The 11,186-nt window shown below is 42.6% G+C and overlaps 1 long non-coding RNA gene across 1 annotated transcript; it reads left to right on the top strand.

The window, feature by feature from the left end:
- Window positions 1-624: 624 nt before the first annotated feature.
- LOC124294593 lies at window positions 625-1,745 on the top strand. The gene is made up of 2 exons (XR_006904500.1): window positions 625-1,428; window positions 1,503-1,745. It is a non-coding gene; the product is annotated as an uncharacterized LOC124294593 (long non-coding RNA).
- Window positions 1,746-11,186: the final 9,441 nt, after the last annotated feature.

Genomic DNA, 11,186 nt, shown 5'->3' with positions numbered 1-11,186 from the left:
AGACACGTATGTAGGTATATGCGTACGGTAGGTTAAAAATTCTCCTCGTTATTTTCATTTCTTTCAACTCGCTAATGCCGCTATTCATACGCATGGTAATCGCCGGCCAGAGACACAACAGATTACGTATGCAGTGACCCCATTCCCCCTCTTTTTTCCCCGTTCCCCGTTTCACCACCCGTACCACATCTCTCATTTATGTTTATACCAGTAACCCGATGCGCGATCAATCCTCTCCGAAGCGAATCAAAATCCATGTACACGATGTCGTTAAACGGAAGAAAACGTCTACCTGTACCAAGGCACATCAATCACATCCGTCTATTAACGCGGGTGAAGGACCGAAGGGTTTCTTTGGTCGATGATTGTCATTACGATGCGAGACAGGCTTCGATCTGTCGCGTTTATCTTTCATCTAGGTTCCAATCTCTCAGGACCGATAACAGCAGGCACGTGGGCGGGAAAAGATTGCCATTAATTTCTTTCACGATGAATGACATATTGTGCCTCGTCGGATAAGTGTGGATTTTGGAACACAAGAAATTTATCCCATCGACCGATGATGATAAAAGATAAGAGCAAAGTGTATGTCTTCTACTTTCTTGCCAGTAGTCATTCATTCAAATTGCGGACTTCTTGGCTACGCGCGAACTGAGAAGCGCGATAATTATTGTCTAGGATGGTGAATTCACTGTCAGTGAGCCGTTACCGCAAAGTATTGGAAATGAGAATGAATGTTTGAAGAAGAGACCGCCGATGTTTGTATACACCGATCAATGTGTCTACGCCTCGTGGAGTGTCGAGCATCTGTAGTATCCAAAGAGCATGTTTCCAGTATAGTAGCGGTTCATCTTTACTGACTCAGCCAGTCAGTCATATTTATTTAGCTTGGCTCTTTGTGGCCATTTATTATGTAGAGTTCGCTTTTCAAAACGCTACGCACGCACAATAAGAAATTGAAAACTCACACACCGCACAACTATTCCTGGGGCATTCGTGGCCAGACGCGTAAACGTGACAAGTTGTTGAGTTCAGACGAACGGATGAATGAACTCGGTACTCCGTTTCAACTTTACGGGATTAACTGGAATATAATGAGTTGCTCAACGTTTTCGGACTCGAATTATTACTGCAGGCTTTCATGAGAATTCTGGAATACTGGAATCGTGATGGAATTAGACAAGTAGCCGTAGTGAAAGACCGAAGCACCAAAAAATTTCGAGAGTTTTTGCAGCATAGGCCATTATGAAAGTGCTTATTATATCTCAACTGTCTAAACACTAAAATGACTGTGCACCCTTTAATCATCACCAGAACCATTGAGACGAAGTTACGAGCAGCTGGCTGCGTAAGAAGTAAATTCGTTGCATTTGACTTCGTTTCCTGTTGCAGTCACTGAATTGTCTAACAAGCCGTTATGACTCCGCGGTGTGTTACAAATAGCGCACCTGCAAATTAGTAAATATAATGCCAAGTAGTTGCGTGACTTAACGATGTTGCAGATGCCAATCCTCGTGACCCCAAAGACTGGATATTACCATTTGAAGAAGGTAGCCGAGAGGATTTTTGTGTATTTTGGACATGGATTGGACTCGAGGAGGATAAGATAGCGTGGAAACAATGTCTCCATTCCCCGACAAGTGCCTTGTGGAACTGTAAAATTAGCACATGTTTATTTTCTCCTTGTAAGTAAATTTGTTAGTTCGAGAAGTTGGTTTTTTTCGTAAATAAATCATGTAAAACAATGCACTGTATGAGACAATAGGTCATTTCCTTGAAGCGCCCCGGATGTAGGTTATAACGGCATATAGCGGACCTAAGCGTGAATAATCGGGTACGTATATAAACTTTATACGTACAATACAAGTCGGTGCCAAGTCTGGTTCTTAACCGAGTAAAACACCAACCGCTGCATTATAAGGTACCAGGGGCGTAACTAGGAATTTAGGGGTCCCGGGGCAAGGACCCAAATTGGCCCTGCTCGTTAAATAATGAAACTTATTTTTCTAAAGAATGCATCTGAAAATACAGTACGAAAACAAAAGAGGGAAACATCACGATTACGAATCCTAGCGAAATATTACGATTTCATTTTTTACGCAGCCTAGTTACGCCCCTGTAAGTTTATACCGTGTGCGTATCATGTTGGCGAGAATTTCGTTCCCTTTTACGGGAGGAGTTGAGACGGCTCTGCATCAAGCGTCTTCGTGAAATTGTCATCTTCGTCGTCGTTGTTACGAGTGTATAAATAATACAGTCGCATATATACGAGACGCTCGAGGCCACGAGTTGTTGCACACAAGCTGCATCGGCCCACACGGTGTACCTACATCAAAGTTGACGATTGACGGTCAACGGTTCTCGAACGCGTTCGACGCGGCGTTTAAAAACGAGGCCGAACTCCTCCCCCACCCCCCCGGCCCTTCTTCGCCTCATTATTCGCCGTCGCTGCAGCCGCTTATCGGAAACGGAACTCGTAGGATAGGCGTCACGCTGAACCTCGACAAGGATGCGCGCTGCATGCACAGTAAGAGTGGAAATTCAGCGAAGCGGACAAGTGCAGCTTCACGGCAAATGGCAACGGCGGGCAGCGGTTCAAGGCCTTAGTTCTAGTCCCAGCCCCAGTCCCGCGCACTATCTCTTTGCATTTACAATGCATGCACAGTAGTTGACTGCACTATCGACCGTCGGCGGCGCGACGAGTTGAGGCGTCCCACAGTTGCAAGCTCCCCCCTCCATTCCGCTGTCGCGACGGCTTCACTGATGCGACTGATGCCCGACGTTACATAAGCCCCTCTGTTCCGCATCCGTCGTTGTGCACAAGCGGCGCCCCCTTCTCGTTTCTAATTCGAGGTAGACTAACCGCAGGGTTGCAAGCAGGGCACAAGCCGACAGATAAGGCTTGCAAGAATCTAGATTCTAGGTACACCAATTTCCATCGTTTTTCATGGTTCCCTTGACGGAGATGCGAGCATTGGGCTCCGTTGATAGACGTTGCGGTTTACGACGTACTTGCAAGATTCCGTTGCAATGATCGTTCGGGAACCACGAGGGGAATGTTTCAAGGAGATTGTATCCCCGTACCGTCTACTCGTCGTGAAAATGGCGCATGAAATACGGGAGATTACTTTCATCCCATTCGTGCCAAGGCCACAGCTCACCGCAATGGTGCTTGCATTATAGGCTGGTGTTGGGTACGAGTGAGTAACCCGTCGAGGAATTTCGTATCAAGCTCAGGTGATTTGGGAACCTGCTGCATCTGCAGCTGCTACCTCGCTAGCGTCGTACCGATCGGTAAGTCTCGGTCGGTAGCGTCACCCGTGATCGCTCTCTGACGACTCTCTGTATTGAGCGGAGGGCAGCTGAACCCTACATGTGCTACCATCTAGTTTGGGTAATTTTCCGCTCGGTAAGTGAGAGACGAGTTCCCCAGGTTCAAAATTCGAACGTGATTACAGCGAGGATTGTAGGTTCCAACGGGAAAAGACGAATTTTCGAAGAAACGTGTAGTCTATACGTTTTGACAAGTGAAACTACTTGGAAACGGTTGAAAAGTGCAATTTTGTTACAATTCTGTACCATCGAAATCTGGAAACGATATTTTGACAACCGATGAATCCGTTATTTTAAAATCCGTTTCGCTTTACAAGATGATATATTATATCGATAATTCCCGGTTAAATACAAAAAACAAAGGCTCGCAAAAAGGAACTGCAAAAATCGAAAGCCATGCTAGTGACTGAGACGATATGTTGGTAAATTTTTTCCGATTCTTTTTTAGACTTCATCTCGTTTTCTCGTCCATATGGGTCAAGTTTCGTACAGTATCGATGGAAAATTGACATACTTCTCTGTTTGTCTGAAGTGTAATTTTAAACGATCAATTTATCAATATACGTAGAAGTGGGCCACTGCATGATCCGCATAACTGTGGTAAATAATATATAACTTATATATGTATATACTTTACGCATACCTTAGTTTTATCAGATTTACGGAAAATATACACGTGTATGCACATATATTTTCGCTGATGGAAAGTACGATTCAGGAAGGAAACAGCGTGTTCGTTCACCGTTACTCCTTGCTATTCGGGTCCGCGTATAAGCATATGGTATACATACGTGTTCGTATACTTGTATACATATTTATATACACATGCCCGTTAAATTATGACAATAAACGAAGAAAATTAACCAGGCGTCGAAGTGTGTGTGTATACTTATATCCATAGGCGTGTCCTATCTGCGCCAGAACAGGTAATTTAGCATAATTAGATGGAATGACACGCGGTGAAATTCGCCGACAGTGATAAACACAGTGAAACAATACAAATTTGGTTGTTATATGCATGAGACCATTTAAAAGAACGGTAATAGTGATCGAGTTTTTGACAGATGATTCCGTCAAAGTAGTGCTCACAACTCGAAAGGTCAGATTGAAAAAAAATGTTGCAGTATAAACTTCAGAAAAATAAAATAATGAAAGCAGAACTTTTTTTTTCTTGCAAATCTACTCTTGTTTACGGAGAATTGTTACGCTACGATACAGACGACTTGAGTAACGATGATTAGTTCGAAATCCTAGATTTTCTGCAGGTTAAGGATCAACCATGCTTCATTGAAATACTTGTGGGGAATAAATTATTCGGCATCGAGCGCACCACGTGGCTCGAGTTCTATTTTCGAAGAAGAGTCCGTTAAAACAAACGAACCGTAGCTTAGGGAAGAAAAAAAAAATGGAAGACGAGCGATACGCGCATCATGCAGAGATGGACGAAGAGAGGTTATTAAAATCTCTCGTTGAAGTGCCGCAAATCGTTAATGACTAATATCTAATGGCATCTTCGAAAGTATCGTAATACGCATAAGCATATATCTCGACATGTATGGCGTGCCGTATACCTCTCCACTCCGCATAAGTACGTCTGGGAGGTGATATTCATGGGCAATCGAAGGTCATGAACGATTTGCATAATACGAAATGATCGGTAACTAATATTTAGGCTGCTGAATGAATATCAAGTATGTATCTACGTGTGTTTGCATGGCTATCTATAATATCTTAGACCTCATTTTCAGCGCGACACGCGGTTCTCCAACCTCTCTAACACGCGTTAGAACCGCACTACCGATCCAGGTCAATCTTCTGCGAAGAACATGCTGTCTCCGATCATCGATTATCTCGCGTTCAATATTTTCGGCAATATAAATTATAAGCTCCGTATATTGAATTTCTTTTCTTCATCCCCGCTTTTGATTACTTGCGTTTTGCATTTTGCGTATATTTGCATGTAGGTACAGAGTCTGCAAGGTACTCCATACGTGAGAAGTGCGTGAGGCCAAGTGGGTAAGGATATCTAGAAAAAAATTATATGAAAAAAAAAACGAAAGTCGTTTATGATCGCTACTTACCTTCAAGTGAGACGTTTGATTCTAGGTATAACATAAACATAAATGTATAACGAGTCCGTGAAACCAGTCTCGTAGGCCAGTCGTAAGCTTGCGTAATGCAACTTCGTCGTCGTACTTGCCGAGTATGTGCAACAACGTCGATGGTCTTTGAGTAGGTACGCGAATCGTACAGGATGTATAAACTACATTCGTATGCGTATACATACGTAACGTTTACACGTTAATAAGTAAGCGTGCCGTGTAGCATACTTCGCAGGTGTATAATGTGTGTAATACACTGATACTCCGAGCCTCAAAATTATAAGTGCGTTGTACATACCTGTTCGGAGTCAGGTCATAAAAGCGTTAAGCGCTCTATGTATTTCCCTCGCGTGCATGGTCAATTCTGTGACGTATCTACGCGAACACAGCTTTACCTATGAAAGTTCAGTGAAATTTAAGGAAAAGTAACGACAACGACAATGGCCACAGTTTTCATCAGGAAGCATCAGCAATTCTTTTATTGCTTACAGTAGAACAATGGACGAGATTTCTATACGCTGTCGTCATGTGGTATTTCACACAACATCAAAAGGGCGAAAGTACACGCTCCCTGGCTCTACCCTATGAAGCGATAAAAGTAACGCAGCCACGTTTGAAGCCAATACTCCAAAGAAACGAAATGTTCTTTGAAATGTGGTTTATCTAAGAATGTCGAATTGAATATTATATTATAAACGAAATTGAATACAAGATCTGGAGATGTGTCTGGGGAAAGAGTTGGTTAAAGAGTTAGTGGCGTATCAAAGTGGAGTCGTTCAAAAAAGGTCTTAGCGAAGGAGGGGGTCGCAAATAGCTGAGTAGGTACGTACATTTCAATTATGTACGAGTTCGAGGAGACGTGAAAGATAGACAGGCAAGATAAGAAGTATGAGGTTACAATTAAGAGATAAAAGTAGCAGTCCGGGACACTGCTTGACGTAACATCGCACTACGAAAACTGTCTTGGAGATGATCGCATCGTGGGAGTTGGATACCGCATCGCAGCACTTCCGTCTCAGGTCGACACGAAATATAACTAGCTATAAGGGGAAAGAACACCACTTAGACTCTAGATGGACATATGTTTCAACTGCGTTCAGCTGAAAAAATTTCTTTATTGTTTCTTCGTATCGATTGGTGAATTATTTAGGTTATAAATTCTCACATCTTATTTCTGATTCTCAGAATGCTTTTTTTCTTTTCTATCTGATTACAGCTATGCTTTAATTTGAAATTTCTGTCACAATCAATACTTTAGTTTCGTAGACATACCGCCTGCGGGATCTTACCTACATCGCTACGCGTATATTGCCCGTCGTTATTTAACTTTGGAGTATTGTTCCATACTGAATAATATTTTTCTCGCTATTTCTATTTTTAATACCCGCTATTGACGTAGTGTGGCCGAACTTCTTACAGTCTTTAATATCCTGTCTTATATTTCTCTTTAATCCCCTTATTAGACCTCTTATGCTTCTTAGGGAGGAAATTAAAACATCGATAAAAACTTTAAAAAACCACGTCTGATGGCGCAGAGAACGAAATTCCTTGTTACGTCGCAAAACATTTTTCGTAAAAAGGAAAACCCCGTACTACGCTTTGCTACTGAGTATTGACTCGTATATAAATGATCCCCCTGCAGTGATGATCCCGAATTCCCTCTGAATAGTTATATGACCGGTAGCTTTTCTACTTGAGGCGTAAGCCTCTGGCAACCAACAATATTGTTGCCGTCAAATTCGAAGTACCGAGCCGTAGGGTAACCAGCAAAATCCCTCGTCTTTCTAGGTTAATTTTATCATAGCTTGCTGGTTAAAACGCATGGTGTTTACCACGTGCGCTTCAAATGCAAAGTTTGAGGACCGGTTCACTTTCCAGTGGAATAGTAAATGCAGTCAAATGTCACTTTACGTATGCCGTACACACCAGAGTCTGAATGCGACAGTAATTCTCTGCACCATGCACTCTCTAAGGAATTTGATTACAAGTGTAAATAATTACAGTATGGATAAGAAATGATGTATGATCAGAGACGGAGAAGAAGAGAGAAATTACGTGTAAGCCTGATGAACGGTTGCTTCCAAAAGCACATGCACGTGAGTACTGTGTTTACGTTGGCCATTGAGAGAGAAAGAGAGAGAGAGAGATAGAGAACGCGGAGCGACGGGTTTGATGACGTTAAACGAAGTCAAACGACGTCATCCGGGTAAGTTTTGCTATGGCGTTGTACAACTCTTCACCGAACCGGGTGAAACGAAATTAACCGGATACTTCTCTTCGACGTAACCGCTTCTCGGATTGGATTTTCTTTTTTCTCCCAAGGCGAGCTTTGCACCGGAGAGAGACTGATTATCCGGCATTGCATAACGAGAGCGAGCGGCCGCAGCGAGCACGCTTAGCAGTCCAAAGAAAAATCATGCAGTGGTACTTTCACCAGTTATTGGTTTCAGAAAACGTTCGTGGAATCACCAAATCCTGGTCAACGGCCGGTAAGCATGTTCGTCTCCATACATACGTAATTGATTGGTCAACTTGCGGCCGTAAACGCGTTGCTGATACAGCAGAAAAATTGTTGTAGTCTTGGGTGACCTGGTAAAATGGCACTTATTGCGATCACTATCATCGGCTCTGCAAATAACATTCAAAATAAGGGACTATTACTCGGTCGGTAAGGATTTACTATGCGTTCCCTCGATCCTCCTGGATAGCTTGCAATTGCATTCGCCTCACTGCTGCACCGGCATAATTCAAGCCGGGAGATCTGGATCTGTGGCGTCGACAAAGGAGTGCAAGATGGACATCTTTCACTTTCACGTGCCGCTTGAGGCCGCGCGTTACACCTTCCATGTAGCTATAAACCTGGGTGAAGGTGAAAGCCCGAATCCCCGGAATCGCGAGGCTCGATCGAGACGGATTTCGATGGCGATTCCGCCTCTGCAGCCGCTGGGTGATCACATCGGATATGCTGCAGGCCGACGAAGCAACGAGTCGAGTTGTTTACTCCGAAACAAGACCAAACGGGGAAACATCGCCGCGGCGCACGCCAGGCCAACATAACCTAGTCGGTGATGCACTTGCGCGCTTTCTATTCACGAATCCCTCTCGCCACCCCTTGATCGGCAGCTTTCTGCCCGATTCAAGGGTAAACGCATCTCGATCGGTATGCGAGGCTGCGACACGATTCTTAGTTGTACGGTGATATGCACAAATGCCTTAATTTTCCGGCTAACTTCTTTTCGGTTACGAAACAAAATGTGACTTCGATTCTATACGAATTATGCGACAATGACTTTCAATCTCTCACGTCGACTGCTTCGCCAGTCATTGTCACATAATTCGTATAGAATTGAATTCGTATTTTGTTTCGGACCGAAAACAAGTTAGCCGAAAGGTACAGGTATGTGTGCATTTTATACAGTAATGTTTATTTACAGGTTCTTAGTGGCTCACTATTTTTTTGGAATCAAAAGTGGAACGAATTTCTTTTCTAATCAAATTTCATGTACCGACGACTAACGTCGCAAGTGACAGGAGAAACGAACGATACGTTGATCGTAGACCCGTAAAATTTCTATACGTTTAAAGAAAACTCGTGTTAAAAAACTCTGCAACTGGGTCATGTCGTTGTAACGGAAGTTTTCCGTCAAATTTGCCACCCAATGTTAGAAGAAGGGCAACAGCTCGACGATTTGAAAATTTAGCAATACAAATTTGGGTGGGAAGTTTCACAGTAAACTACAGCAAATTTTTCGAATCAGGGTATCGATTCCGTAATTTCACTTGCCACATTTATCACCATCCAAGCATTCTGTTCGGTTGTCTAAACCTTGCAAATCAATCAGAATGCTTGAACGGTGGGAAATGTGAAAAGTGAAATTACAGAATCGATCCCTAGGTGCAACAATACGAACATTTATCTAGGTACGCTTGATATTTTTAGTTGAAATTTCGGATGCTTAAACTGCAGGCTTCGCATTCGAAGGAAACATGACGGTATAACGTTTGAATTACTTCAGAGCTTGAAACAGTTCCTTTGCGTACTGCAACGCGGATGTGAATTCGGGTGCGATAAATCACCGTGAAAATAATTCATGCCCAACAGCGCATTGTGAAATTGAAGCATCCGTTCTTAAATGAAGTTCAACTACTACTCTACTTATACAGTCATAGACGCGACGGGCAAGTAAAATTAAAAAGTCTGCTTTCCTACGTGACGTAGGTATATTGGACGCGACGGCGGAGCGGCGTAAGCACAGTAGTAGAAATTCCGGGGATCAAGAGAATAAGAATGAAGCGAAGAAAGGTGAAATTGAATTTTTAACAAATCGAAAAACACGCGCGTGCCTCCGTCGAGTTTAATGCATTATACCTGATCGTTTACTCCGAATGCCGTGTGCGATTTGATAAAATGGAAATATGCCGGGCAGTCTTGCCGCAGATATGATCGCATAAACCGTCAATTAATTCTTGACTTCATTTCTCGCGTAGTTTGCGTAACGAACCGAAAGTGAATACACGTTTCACACACCTCGCCGTAAATATTGAGTCTGCAAGCAATCAAGGCGCAGGTGCTGAGCATTCACCGTTTTAAACACCTAGATCAAGCTCCTTGCTATTATAATGCAATTACACTTAAACTATACGGTAAAAAGAAGTTCAGCCGAAGAAACGAGCAGCGTATCCCTAAAGCTAAGCTAATTACGTTTATTACGCCAGATCGTTCACGCTATTTTCAGTTTTTGCAATTCTCATCTGAACTCGTTTGCTACGGTCATCGTTACGTACATTCTTCTTCACACTCGGTATTATAACTATCCCGACGTAAGTTGGTACCGCGAATTTCAGAATTTCATACGGTAAAAAAGATGCGCAGCGAGAATCTTGAGGTACAGGCAGGTATATTACGAGACGACATCCATTTAACCATGCAAAAGAAAGTTGCAGGCTGCGGTTTTACGGCGGTTGGCTGTTATATACACGTTGCGTGAGCTTGTGTGAGCTGGAACTTGAGACCGGGTTATATCACTATTCATCGTCAAAGAGAGTTACGGATGGGCACGTGGTCGCCTATCGTCAACGATCACGGGGTGTAGTATATTTGTCTATGCGACGATGGAAAAGCCGCGAAACGGATGTTGAAACAAGTTTCCGCCTCGCCGTGCCTGCGACACGCAACTTGCCTTGCGGGCCCTTAACCCAGAAATCGATACTTTCCACTTCAATATTATCCGATTTCACTTAACAAAGGTTCCTTATAAACGGAAGATTATTTTCTACAAATTCACTGAAACAGATTTCCATTTTTCATTCACCGGTCAATTTAATTGTTTACATTTGTTAATCACAATCAATATCGGACCAATGTTGTAATATCAGATATCTAACGATGCAAACGTAAAAGAATCAAATGTGCGTTGATGCAAATCTTTAGAAAACAATCTTTTGAACAAAATAAGCCATCATAGAGTGAAATGGAACGAGTCTAATCGATTTTTTTAAACGTTTTTGAAGCGATTTGAAACGAAGTACAGATATCGTAGCTTTTGTTTATAATCTGACTATTATTATTTTTTTTTCATTCTTTATTTTCAAAGAAGTTTTCTCAGCTAGTGGATAAAGTAATGAAATGAATCTCGTAATGAAATTAATAATAAATATTCGCTTAGACCAACCAATCTTCTTAAGGAAGGCATACGTAAGTTTTGCTACAGATATAAGTATTTTTCAAGTTTTCCGATTCGCCCCGAAAGT

Source organism: Neodiprion lecontei, chromosome 5 (assembly GCF_021901455.1).
Source record: "Neodiprion lecontei isolate iyNeoLeco1 chromosome 5, iyNeoLeco1.1, whole genome shotgun sequence".
NCBI classification, from domain to species: domain Eukaryota; kingdom Metazoa; phylum Arthropoda; class Insecta; order Hymenoptera; family Diprionidae; genus Neodiprion; species Neodiprion lecontei.
The sequence above is the reverse complement of the archived record's forward strand: the minus strand, read 5'-3'. Positions and strand labels throughout refer to the sequence as shown.